This window comes from Triturus cristatus, chromosome 1_1 (genome assembly GCF_964204655.1).
Source record: "Triturus cristatus chromosome 1_1, aTriCri1.1, whole genome shotgun sequence".
In the NCBI taxonomy this organism is placed as follows: Eukaryota; Metazoa; Chordata; class Amphibia; order Caudata; family Salamandridae; genus Triturus; species Triturus cristatus.
This window is the reverse complement of record NC_140579.1, coordinates 61907334-61920068: the sequence shown is the minus strand read 5'-3', so window position 1 is coordinate 61920068 and position 12735 is coordinate 61907334. Positions and strand designations below refer to the sequence as shown.

General features: G+C 56.1%; 1 protein-coding gene across 4 annotated transcripts in view; it reads right to left on the bottom strand.

Annotated features, from left to right (window-relative positions):
- LOC146869407 (leukotriene B4 receptor 1-like) overlaps nt 1–2116 on the bottom strand; it is a 44938-nt gene extending 42822 nt beyond the window's left edge. For 2 of the 4 annotated variants that reach the window (XR_014959603.1, XM_085599773.1), the window contains exon 1: nt 1267–2116. The gene's annotated coding sequence lies outside the window, so the exon portion shown is untranslated. The remainder of the gene's footprint in view (nt 1–1266) is intronic. The other 2 variants (XM_085599764.1, XM_085599768.1) reach the window with 1 other exon arrangement.
- Between the last annotated feature and the right edge of the window lie 10619 nt (nt 2117–12735).

The following is a 12735-nucleotide window of genomic DNA, read 5'->3' as shown; positions in this document are numbered from 1 at the left end:
CCGTTATCACAATTACAGTCTGCAATTTGCCATAATCAAAGACTCGAAACTTAATCTCTTGGCTCTCTGGTTTTTATTATCAACATAAAGATTTGGAGATACAAAGTCCTCAACACGAGGCACAACAAGTACATAGGCACTAAAACAAATGCTACTCTACGAAGAACCCGCATACGGCTAAAGATAACTAAAAGTACAATCTCTAAAAGCATGAGGTAGAACACTACCAAGCAAATGTCGATACTAGGGACACTGAACCATACCATCTCTGTCCCTACTCTGTACTAGGTGACATCCCTACATTGCAATCCCTTGAGACCCTCATCAGAATAAAAGGTGTCAGAGCGAAACTTCCTAAGAAGTCCTCACTTAGAGAGCTTGGTCTAAGTTGCCCCCTCTACCCTTCGCCTAGCCGTCCTCTGCTTTGGGCTACCCCGCTCTGCTCTGCCTCCACCCTCGGGGCGCTGTCCCTAATACAGTACCCCAAGTCTCCGAACACGCCCTTTGCGCCTCCTCTCCTTCCGGGGTCGTCTTTCAGTACTTTTCCACAGATCGCTGTCCAGTTCCATCGTCCATCGCTTGGCCTTGAGTCCCAGACGCCATCCGCACTAGGAGTTACGATTGGCACATTCCAATACACTCCCATGTCTGGCTTTCTCTACATAATTCAAATTACGAACAAAGAGCTTCTCTACTAACGAGCAACTGTCCTTGCACCTGGGGTGAGATCATGCAAAGCAGACATTCTTCACATCTTTTAAGTTGCAATTTACTACAGCCTGAAAACCTCTACTGGAATAAATCCTTTTTGGCCTATTGCCCTTGGCTAACATAAGAAAATACCAGGCCTTTCGCCTCAACGATATATGCGAATTCTGGCCACTACTTCGGTTACACAAGCAGGTTTCAATCACAGTATTGACATTTACGTCTTTCTTTCATGTGTGGTCAAGCTAAACAAACTACAGACACGAAGTCTGGGGTACACATTTCTAACACCACATTGCATTTCCCGTAGCTAAACACTATACATTTCTCTAATATGTTTACCATGTGCTTGTACCTAGCTAGCACTTCTACTTAAAATCGATATAGGTTATACGGTTGTAATACATTGCACACGAAATCCCTGAGTACACATTTGGTTATATGCGGGTGCCGACTAACAGTGAATATAACGCACCCCTACAATTCTCAAACTTTTAAACGCTACATCAGTATCCTCGTCAGCAGTGCTCCACTGAGGACTGAATATGCTGTACTTACCGCGCGAAAATGTATTCTTTGATCGGGCTCAGCTGTCAGTCATAAGCGCCGTCCCGTCGACGTTCACTGATTAGTGCTTGTTCCTTAATTCTAGCTCCTCGGGTCTCTGTCCAGGGCTCCCAAGGCGCATTTCTTGCTCTTTAATGCGAACTCCTCGCTTATCCCGGATGCCTCTCCTACCCCAGCCCTGGCTTCTCGGCTGTAGCAGCCCCTCGCCTCTCACTCCTCGGGTCTCTGTGACACGCTGTTGCTTCTTGGCGCTAGCCCTTTAGGTCTCATTCATTGGTTCCCAGAGGTCAGCTCTCAATCCTTGCTGTAAGCACGCAGATCTCGGTCCTCTGCCTTCCAGGCGCTCCTCTCGCTCATTGACGCCTCTCCCCACAGGGTCCTGGCTATAACCATTCACCTTCTCTTCCCCTCTAGCGCTCACCTCCCCTCCTTGGCGCTAATGATCAGGCCTTAGTCCTTCTCTGCTTCTGCGGTTTTCTGCAGGCCTCCTGCCGTCCATTACGCGCGTCCATGCATTATTGATTGAGTGTACTTTCCTCTTCCTAAGGCTCGGAGGCCCCTTATCTGCCTTAGCTGCGGTCTTGGGAGCTGGGTGTGGGGGGCAGAGGGGAGGTAGCAGAGCAGGAGTGTGTGTGCTGTGGGGGCGGGCAGGACCGACCGACTGACTTCCTTCCGTGTCACTCACTCTTTGCGCTCTCCCAGTCAGGACTTGCACCAGGCACTGGCACACCTCAGCATCGCCTGCAGCGGCTTGGATCAGACATTCCAGGCGCTCTGAGGGCCGGCCGGGTGTTCTCTCTGCCCTTGAGATCTGCCTGTCTCCCTCGGAGGACCCAACCACTCTAAATACTGTATCTCTCCCCTTAGAGACTATCGCTCCCAATACCGCCTATCTCGCTGAAAAGATGATCACTCTAAGGCAGTCTGTCTCATTGCCACGCTAGAGAGAGCGTCACTCTGCGCACTGTCAGCAGAAGTACTAACTCTCTCTCCGTAGGTCTGACTCTTTCCATTTAATATTAGACTTTTCACCTTCATTTCCTGCTCTTTTTAACCTGCCCCTCCCTCTTCAGCTTCCTTCTGCTGTCGCCCCTGGCTCTCTTACCAGCCGTCTCGTGCCTCTGTAGTTGTACAGTAATTGTCTCCCGCGTTGTTTTTCTGCTGCTCTCTACCTGGGCGCATTGACAGCGCCTCGACGACTGTCTTTCTCTATGGTTGCTTTGTGTCGGCAGATTGCCTGTCATTGTGAGGTCTTTTGGGGGGCCCTGGGGCAGTGCTTATTATTGGGCAGTATCGCTTGTGTCCCAGGGCCGTAGTACCGCAGCCGCTGCGCTTCAATTGGACAGTCGAGACTCCGCTGGACACTGAATGGGTGGCTTGGTCGAGAGCGCCTCACCGGGAGTGTGCCCTTGATAAGCCCCTTTCCTACAGTGCCCGAGTGCCCCCCTGCGTGCGCTGCCGGGCTGGATGGCGCCTTGGCGGCACTACCGATGGCACCGGGTCTTGGGCTGTTTCCTGGGCCTCTTCTCCTTTCCTTTCTTCTTCTCCCCCTATCCTTTTCCTTGCCGTGGCCCTCACTCGGGGCCCGCATCATCCTCAACAACCCCGCCAGCGACGATGCCCCCCTCTACAGCCACTCACACTTTATCTACACCCTTGCTGCCCGACCCCTCCCCTGCTTTTCCCAGCGTGCCTTTTCCTTTTCGGTTCTTTCTTTTTTACTCTTTCCTTCTCTTCTTCTCCCCTTCTTTGTAAGCCTATTTTTTTCGTCTCTTTTCTCTACCTTTCTTTCTCTTCTATCATTTCCTTTTCCCGCTTCAATCTTTTGGTTTGTTCCGCTTTCCCTCTCCCCTCCCTGTCACCTCCTGACCCTTCCTCCCTTGTGCCCTATGTCACTTCCCCATCACCCCCCCTCGCCCCTCCTCCTTGTCTCACCCACCTTCTCCCAATTATTCCCGATCCCAGTTTCCCTGCCATGTGTACCCTTGCACTCTTTGATGGCCTCGGGGGCGGCAGATTTGTAGCATTGTATTGTTTATTGGATCATGTTTCTGAACCATAAAAGATAACCAGACCTATTGGCTATGCCAATGCTTGTAATTAAAAGGTAAACAGTTACCACTAGCGCCGAATCTTCATTTTAGAAGCAGCCATGGCGCTATTTGTGAGGCTGCACATAGTACCCCCAGGGGCACCCCGCTTTCCCCCCTCCCCCAAATTAGGTTACCCAATGAAAACACAAGAAACAGTTGTAAGTGGGTAACAAATGCTGCAGGTTTATTACATAATTCCAGTATATGTAATAGGTGGGTTATCTTACGGGCGATCCAAGGGCAGGTGGCCATCTACTTCACCTGCCCGCCTGATGAGCCGGGCAGCACGGGAACGACCCGCAAGTGCTACCCCCCAAGTGATTCTTTTTTACGATCACGTGCCGTTGAAATTCTACTCACACCCCCCCTCTCGGGGCGGAGCGTCGCATAGCAAGCCCCCGGTTGTTCAGGCCCACAACCGCCCGCAGGCCTAGCGGGGCGCCGACCGGCTTCCGGGACCTCTCTGGAGGCTCCTCGTTTTGGCTCAGGCACCACGTGGTGCCGCGCAGAGGTACCCTTTGTACCGGCCTGCTTCCAGATCGCCCTGTAACTCCGCCTGCAACGAAAAGGAAAACATTACAACGCTCAGAAACCCCCCCCCAACCACGCCTACGCCGGGTAAGCGGTAGGGAGGGAAAAGGCGAGGTGGGCGACAAAAGAGGTCGCCAGTGAGGGTGGGGGAAGGCTAAATAGCCTCCCCCTCACACCTGGGCCCGGAAGTGACGCGTATTGCGCGTCACTTCCGGCCCTGACACGGAGGGGGGCACCAGTCTGTGTCCCTGCCCCCCCCGAAGGAGGGAGTGGGGAGGGGTGACCGGGGCCCCGGGGCCACTAAGGCGCCGACCGCCGAGTGGCCCCCTGCGGGGGCCGCGGTCAGCGGCATAGTACCCCCAGGGGCACCCCGCTTTCCCCCCTCCCCCAAATTAAGTTACCCAATGAAAACACAAGAAACAGTTGTAAGTGGGTAACAAATGCTGCAGGTTTATTACATAATTCCAGTATATGTAATAGGTGGGTTATCTTACGGGCGATCCAAGGGCAGGTGGCCATCTACTTCACCTGCCTGCCTGATGAGCCGGGCAGCACGGGAACGACCCGCAAGTGCTGCCCCCCAAGTGATTCTTTTTTACGATCACGTGCCGTTGAAATTCTACTCACACCCCCCCTCTCGGGGCGGAGCGTCGCATAGCAAGCCCCCGGTTGTTCAGGCCCACAACCGCCCGCAGGCCTAGCGGGGCGCCGACCGGCTTCCGGGACCTCTCTGGAGGCTCCTCGTTTTGGCTCAGGCACCACGTGGTGCCGCGCAGAGGTACCCTTTGTACCGGCCTGCTTCCAGATCGCCCTGTAACTCCGCCACAGCCCTGGAGGCGGCTAACCGTCGCAGCCAGGGCCCCCCACCAACCCGCTATAGTCTTACCTGCACCTCTCCTATCTAGGGCTTCCTGCAACTAGCTGGAAGGGAACCATCCCTGCAGACAGAAGAGTTTGACATTCTGCCACCTCATGACAGTTTGACAGTGCTCGCGGGACTCGAACCCTTGTCCTGTGAGACCATTACAACCGTGGGCACAAGACTTATTGAGCTATGGCTCCTGGTTAAAGAAGAGTTTGAAATTTTGCCAACTTATGACACTTTGACAGCGTTTGCGGGACTCGAACCCAAGACTTACCATTGAGCTATAGCTCCTGGTGTTGTAGATGGCCCCATCTAAGCCCCCAAGGCCCGAGACGCTATCCTAATCGGAATAGGGTCTGCTGAAAGACCCGTTGGGCCTGGGGATATGTGCCAAGAACTATTCGCCCCCCATGCGGGCAGGTTACCCTCTTCACAATTCTGGGCCTGCCCTCTTAGGCTATGAAGGCGAGAGGGGGTTCACTTAACCTTTGGCCAGCCCCCTCTGATTGCTAAACCTGGAGCACAGGAGTGCTCCTAGCTGCCAGCGCGTAACCGCGGGCAAGGGGTGACTCCTGCCCCTGCCCACCATCCCCTATTCCTTATGGGAATTATGCCCCTACAGATCCCTCAGTGATGTAACCCCCTAGGTATACCAGCTTCGGGAATCTGTCTGGCTTAACATTGCGCGCTGTCAGTAAAGTTCAAGCATTGAGGATTGACTAAGTCCTACTACGCCCCTCCCATCATGCTCCTCAGAAGGAGGGTGGCGGGGGGGGCCCCCACCGCAAACCCAGAGCATCCCCAGCGGTGCCAAATTCCTGCTCCGTTGAAGTGGAGATTTGGTGCACCCTGGGCGTGTCAAATGTACTATTGACATACTGTCCCCTTGCGATTGCCCCGCCGACACCCCAATTACTGGGACAGCAGCACCGTATGTTTGCTGGCAGCGCCCCTGGCGCGGTAACGTGTCCGTAAACCCGGATCCCAGTCTCCCGCAGCTGTGGTACGCGACCAGGGAATCCGGTGGGGGATACCCCCAACCGCAATGGTCCTCTAGACATTAAGAAAAGCCCTATTTTACCTGGGCCTATCCCCCATTGATGGTGGTTTCACCCAGCTGTAAGGCCCGAGGCCCGCCTATGGAGCCTATTTAATTGTTTTGCTACTCGGCCCCTTTATGGGCAGGCCTCAGAATTAGGGCAACGCGCGTGCTCCCAGGGCATGGTGCAGTGGAATGCCCCCCAAGTACACCTGGACCTATTCCTATATGGTTCTTTCCACTACTTCTCCTGCAGGCCTAACTCCTGGTTATGGTGCCCAGCTCAGTGTGCTGCCGGCTAATCGGCTTAACAATGAACTATCGGTGGATTTGAGACAGAGGTACACTCCACGACACCGAAATAACCACAGGTTAAAATCTGCTCGCGAGCGGCGCACCCGCAACCACTTGGTCAATCACGCCGGTAACCTATGTGGTGCTGAGTCAGTGCGTCCCCGAATTCAATGCGAATGGGGCACTGAGAAACACCCATATCTACACCCATCTAGAGGCTCAAACCAGACTTCCTTTAGTATTAGATAATAACTACCATTCCATCTCGGTTGCGTTTCCCTGCCCGACTAGGCACCCACCTGGGTGTCTAGGTTACAGTTAGTTATGTGTGGTTTCCCCCATGTCAGTGCCACTATGAGTGACAGTTGAAGGCGGCCCACATAAGCATGTTGGCGGGGCAGAGTTGCGGACATAAGCATACCTCGTATAGACTGTCGGCAGCGACCCGTGTTTAACTGTTACTAATATGGCAATGACCGTTCTACGTTAGGACTATCCCGACTCTGGTCCAACCTACCCAAGGACTGATGCACTTGGGAGCGCGAGGCCGTAGGCAATGGGGGTGGGTGTCGAGACAACAACAACAATGACAAACGACCCAAGCCCCCTTTCAGCAAAAGATTGGAGACGAGCTACCCGTGGTCACGTGGGTCAGGATCGTACTGCGCGAACCTCGCAATAATTAACACTCTCATATTGCGCGAACTCGACCCGAATGGTATGGCAGCGCTGTGCATGATCCACATATTTGCACACGTATTCGGGCACGGGAGTGAGATCATGAGCCGCCAGGTCCGCGACCCTCGGGAACCCAGGCATACCAGGTCCAGCATCTCGCATACATATTCGGGCACAGCGATATTCATTGATTTACCCAGCGTCGCAACCCAGCGTGAACTCGATCCGAAGGTAATGGCGCGCCGTTCCTGAGCACTGTATATACATGCATCATCGGGCACGTGGATATTAAATTATCTGCCCAGAGTCCCAGCGTGACCCGCCCGAAGGTGTTGGGAGTGCAGTACATGAGCCATAGGTATTTACATACCTATTCGGGCACGGTCAATTAGTGATTAGCTCAAACCGTAATGTGCGCAAAATTATTCTAGCGCCGGACACAGGCACCGACCGAATAACCCATTCGGGTGCAGGGGGTGTCGTAATGCCCGTAATCATCTAATGCGCGCGAATGTGGGCACAAGCAATTCTTGTGAATAATACGTGCACTTGTATCATGTGTCTGCATTATAGGAAACCAGCAATACATGCTGCATATTTATCTAGCGTGAACTCGACCCGAAGGTATCAGAGCAAAGACTTGTGAACGATGCCTGCACTTGTATCAAGTATCTGCCTTATAGCAAGCCAGCACATACCTGTTGCATATTGTATAGCGCGAACTCGCCGCCAAAGGTATTGCACCGCTTCACATGAGCACTGTATTTACGTTACACGTACAGGCACGGGGAGCGTGAGAAATTCGTACCACAGAACACGAACCTCATTCCAGGTCACGCGAGCACCGCACCCGATTAACCCTTGAGGTGCGTGGGGGGATTAGTAATACCCGTAATCGCATGATGTGAACAGTGCATGTACTGGTATCATGTATCTGCCTTATCGGAAGCCTGCAATTACATGGTGCATATTTATATAGTGCGAACTCGACCGGAAGGCATTTGGAGCACTTTACATGAGCACCGTATTTACAGTACATCTTCACGCAAGGGGTGCTTAAGAAATTCGTACCATATTACCCGCTCCCCAACCGGATCACGCGAGCACCGCACCAGATTTTCCATTGAGGTGCGGGGGGTTTATTAATGCCCATAATCGCGTATGTGAACAATGCACGCACTTGTGTCATTTAACTGCCCTATAGGAAGTCAGCAATACATGTTGCAGAATTATATAGCGCGAACTCGACCTGAAGGTGTTGGAGCGCTTTACCTGAGCACCTTATTTACATTACACATTCAAGCACGGGGAGCTTACAAGATTCGTGTCATACTAAACGATCCCCGTGCCAGGTCCATTGCGCCTGCCGCACACAGCCCACTGCATGCCCCCCCCACCCTCAACGGCAGCGTAGCCGACGGGAGGGGGGGCGATAACCTTAACCAGGGAGCGCCACAGGGGTTGCACTTTCCGCGATCAGCGGGGACCCAGGCAGCTCCCAGCCATGCAGTGCTGGTGTATTGGGGCCGTGAACCCACGCTAGTCTCTGTTGGACAGGCCTCACAGACGGTTTGCTCCCTCCCCGCACGACAGGGCCCGAGCTCCGGCCCACCTGGCATATCCCCGCGAAAAGCACCTGTACCCCGTCTCCCGACGGATCTTCTGCCCTCGGACCCCTCCTCATCACGGGGTCCAGCCCCACCGGCTTCCCCGGCCGGGTCAAGCCGCCATCTTGGGCCCTGCACCATGCGGCCGCGTGGCCTCACCTCGACCCTAACCCCGGGCCTGGCCGGCCCCGACATCCCGGCACCACCATCCACCCAGGAGGTGAGCGGACCACTTGGCAGGTCAATGGGAGAACGAAGTGTCAAGGGCTCTCCCCCGCCAGGTGCCGATCGCCCCAGCTCCCCCAAGCACTGGCTCCACCCCCTGCTGGGTGTCTGGACACCTTCATCCCGGACCCTCCGACCTCCAAGTGCGAGGGTCCGGACATCAAAGGGCACCAGCCCTATAACTGAGGCAGCTCCAGAGCAGGAAGGCAGTTGTATCCTGGAGTCGAGAGACACCGAGTGAACTCAACCTTGACGGTCTACTGGCACTGCCGTAGCCGCTCTTGTGAACCATCGTCCTGCCTGCTGGCGCTGCCGCGGCCCTCTGCAACCTTCATCCTCACCTGGGACCTGCTGGCGCTGCCGCGGCCCGTTGTAACGACCATCCTCACCGGGACCTGCTGGCACTGCCGCGGACCGAACATCGACCATCTTCCTGGGACCTGCTGGCGCTGCCGCGGCCCGTTGTAACGACCATCCTCACCGGGACCTGCTGGCGCTGCCGCGGACCGTACATCTTCCTGGGACCTGCTGGCGCTGCCGCGGCCCGTTGTAACGACCATCCTCACCGGGACCTGCTGGCGCTGCCGCGGACCGTACATCTTCCGGGGACCTGCTGGCGCTGCCGCGGCCCGTTGTATCGACCATCCTCACCGGGACCTGCTGGCGCTGCCGCGGACCGTACCATCTAACCACCCAAGCTCGAGGATTGTGAGCTCATCATCATCTCATCCGAACTACCTGATTGGTAAATAGACTGTCCCGCTACCCCCTTCCCTACCTTGCGAGACTCTAATCGAGGGGACCCCTGAGTCCAGACCTCCTTGTACCATTCAACCGTACCTTAAATAAGTGCTTATAAAGAACACTGAACCTTATCCGTGTGTGATATCTGTCTGTGGGGGGGAAGTTACTTGTCTGTACGATCGCTGGAGACGGCTCTCCCCGGAGACCTCTCCTCCTGACCCCGGCCGACCCTCCCGGTCCGTCTACCTTTTCTAACATTGGTGGCCAGCGGCGCGATCCGAATCAACGCGTAATCGTACAGAGAGTAGCTCACCCCACGACATAAGCACGATGTCGACCAAAGATAGCAGCTCCACCGAGAAGTTCCAAATGGAGAAATTAGAAGAATACAACCACCGCGAACTGAGACAATTTTGCATAGAACTTGGCATTGCTACCACCGGCCTGAGTACCAAGGATGACCTAAAGCGCGCTCTTGAGTCATGGACAGAAACTGGGGTCGCAGGACCCTCCGACCAAAGCACCGTCACACCAGACCAAAACAGCATCACACCAGAGGGGAACGCCACGGCTCCCGAGGAGCGGGGAACGGGCCTCTCGCAGGAGGAGATCCGAGAAAGAGACAGAGTCAGATTACACGAGTTGGAGATGGCACGACTCAAGATGGATGGGGAACTCAAGTTAGCTGAACAGAAACTCAACCTCGAGCACATGCGGCTTCGAGAGGAGCGAGAGGAGAAGCAGAGACAGAGAGAGCTGGAAGAGAAAAAAATAACGCTCGAGCACGAGCGCCGACTAGCGGAAATAGAACTGCGCAAACAGAATAAGGAACTGGGGGTGCCTGAGCGACCACACACCCCGGGGCCAATTGAGAAAAAAGTTCATATCCCCAAGGATGTTGTCCGCGAGTATGTCTGAGAAGACGACATACAACAGTGGTTTAAAGCCTATGAGATCGCAATGACCTCCCACCGGATCGACCGGAGTGATTGGGGAGCCGGACTTTGGGGGAGATTTATCAACGAGGGTCGCGATGCCCTGCTGCAGCTCCCCGATCACCAAATGTCGTCCTACGACCACATGAAGGCTGCCCTCCTCACCCGCTACGGCCTCACGCCCGAGATGTACCGCCAGAGGTTCAGAGATTGCACCCGGATCCCAGGTACAACTTGGGTAGAATACGTGAACTATTTCAGCCGGGCCTTCGAGGGTTGGATCAAGGGAAGTCAGGTCACCACCTACGAACAACTCTTCAACCTTATGGTATGGGAGCACCTGTCAAACAACTGTTTCGTCGAGCTCAGGCAGCACCTACTCGACAGTAAGCTGACTGACCCCCGGCAGCTCGCCACCGAAGCTGACCGGTGGGAAAGCACCCGAGTGGGCCGGAAAGGGCCACACGACCAGAACAGAAGCAACCAAGGCCAGCACCGTCCTCGGGGAGGAGGAGGGGGCCAGGGGCGAGGGAGAGACGCCTTGCCAGCAACACCCGTGGCCAGCACCCCGCCCCCGGCCGGCCGGGGCAACCCCCCGTTGCGGCCTGGGTACCGAGCCAACGTCACGTGCCACCGGTGCCAGCGACTAGGCCACTACGCCAATGACCCGAGCTGCCCGCTAAACCAAACACCCAAGCCCCGCCAGGTAGCTGCCGCTGCCCTAGGGGAAGAGCAATCATCGGAGGGGCCCGAAGAGTATGAGCCGGCCCAGCAAGGGTGGGAACCGGCCGCCATGGTCCTGGCATGCTTAGGGGGAAGAGACATGATCCCGCGGGCTCCCCTACCCGCCAACACCAGAAAATACGGTCAGTGGGTGACCATTAATGGACAGAGAGCCGAGGCCTTGCGTGACACCGGCGCCAGCGTGACGGCCGTCCGCTGTCACCTGGTGAAGCCCGAGCAGATCCTGCCGAACATTCTCTGCCCCGTCCGCTCGGCAGATAACTCTGAGAGTATGTGTAAGATGGCCTGCGTCCCGTTTGAATGGGGAGGGGTCTCCGGCCTACTGAAGGTGACGGTCCGGGACGATGCCCCAGTGGACTGCCTCCTGGGGAATGACCTCGAGAGTTCCCCGTGGGCCACCGTCGAGAGGAGAGAGCACCTGGGGATGCTGGGCCTCCCGGACTGGGCCTGCGTAACCACCCGATCCATGGCCGCCCGTGCCGCCCCCCGATCAGAAGAAACCGAATGGCCAGCACCTCCGCCCCCGGTTGCCCCCGTAGAGGACAACGGCGAGTCCGACCTCCCGGACCCGACTACCGAAGAGGACGCGCAACACCAGGACCTTCCGGATCTGGCTCAGTGGCGTCAAGAAGGGGGGCCCACCCAAGAACAGTTCCGCCAGGAACAAAAGACCTGTCCCTCCCTCGAGGGACTCCGCCAACAAGCCAGCACCCAAAACGCCGGGGACACCACCGGAACTCACTGGGTCTACTGGGATAACGACCTGCTCTACAGCGAGCAAAGAATCGCCGAGCTGGGGGCCGGTCGAGTTCTGGTGGTACCGCTCCGCTTCCGAGACTTTCTGCTCAACCTGGCCCACGATGTCCCCCTGGCTGGACACCTGGGCCAGGACAAAACGTACAGTCGCCTGGTGACCCACTTTTTCTGGCCGAAAATGAGGAATGACGTCCAGAACCACTGCCGATCTTGCCCCACATGCCAAGCCAGCGGGAAGAGTGGTCGGAAGCTGAAGGCCCCTCTGCAACCCTTCCCTGTGGTCACCACCCCGTTCGAGAGGGTGGGGATAGACATTGTGGGGCCTCTGGACCCCCGCACGGCACAAGGACACAGGTTCATCTTGGTACTAGTGGACCATGCCACCCGCTACCCCGAGGCGGTGCCCCTACGGACAGTGACAGCTCCGGTGGTTGGCCGGGCCCTGATGGGGATCTTCTCCCGGGTAGGCTTCCCCCGAGAAGTCGTCAGCGACCGAGGTACGAATTTCATATCCAAATACATGAAGTCCCTCTGGCAACAATGCGGGGTCACCTACAGATTCACGACCCCCTATCACCCCCAAGGGAACGGACTAGTGGAGCGGTTTAACCGCACTCTCAAGGGGATGATTGGGGGATTGGAAGAGCCCCTCCGTCGCCAGTGGGATGTACTGCTCCCGTGCCTCCTCTTCGCCTACCGGGAAGTTCCCCAAAAGTCCCTCGGGTTTAGCCCCTTCGAACTCCTGTACGGGCACCCTGTGCAAGGGCCCCTCAGCCTAGTCAAGGAAGGTTGGGAGATGGCCCCCCTAACGACCCCTCCAGACGTCTTCAAATACATCCTGGCCTTACGAAACCAGACCCGGCGCTTCAGGGAGATGGCCAAGGCGAACCTCGAGGCCAGCCAGGAGGACATGAAGAGGTGGTATGATCACAATGCCTCCTCCATTGAA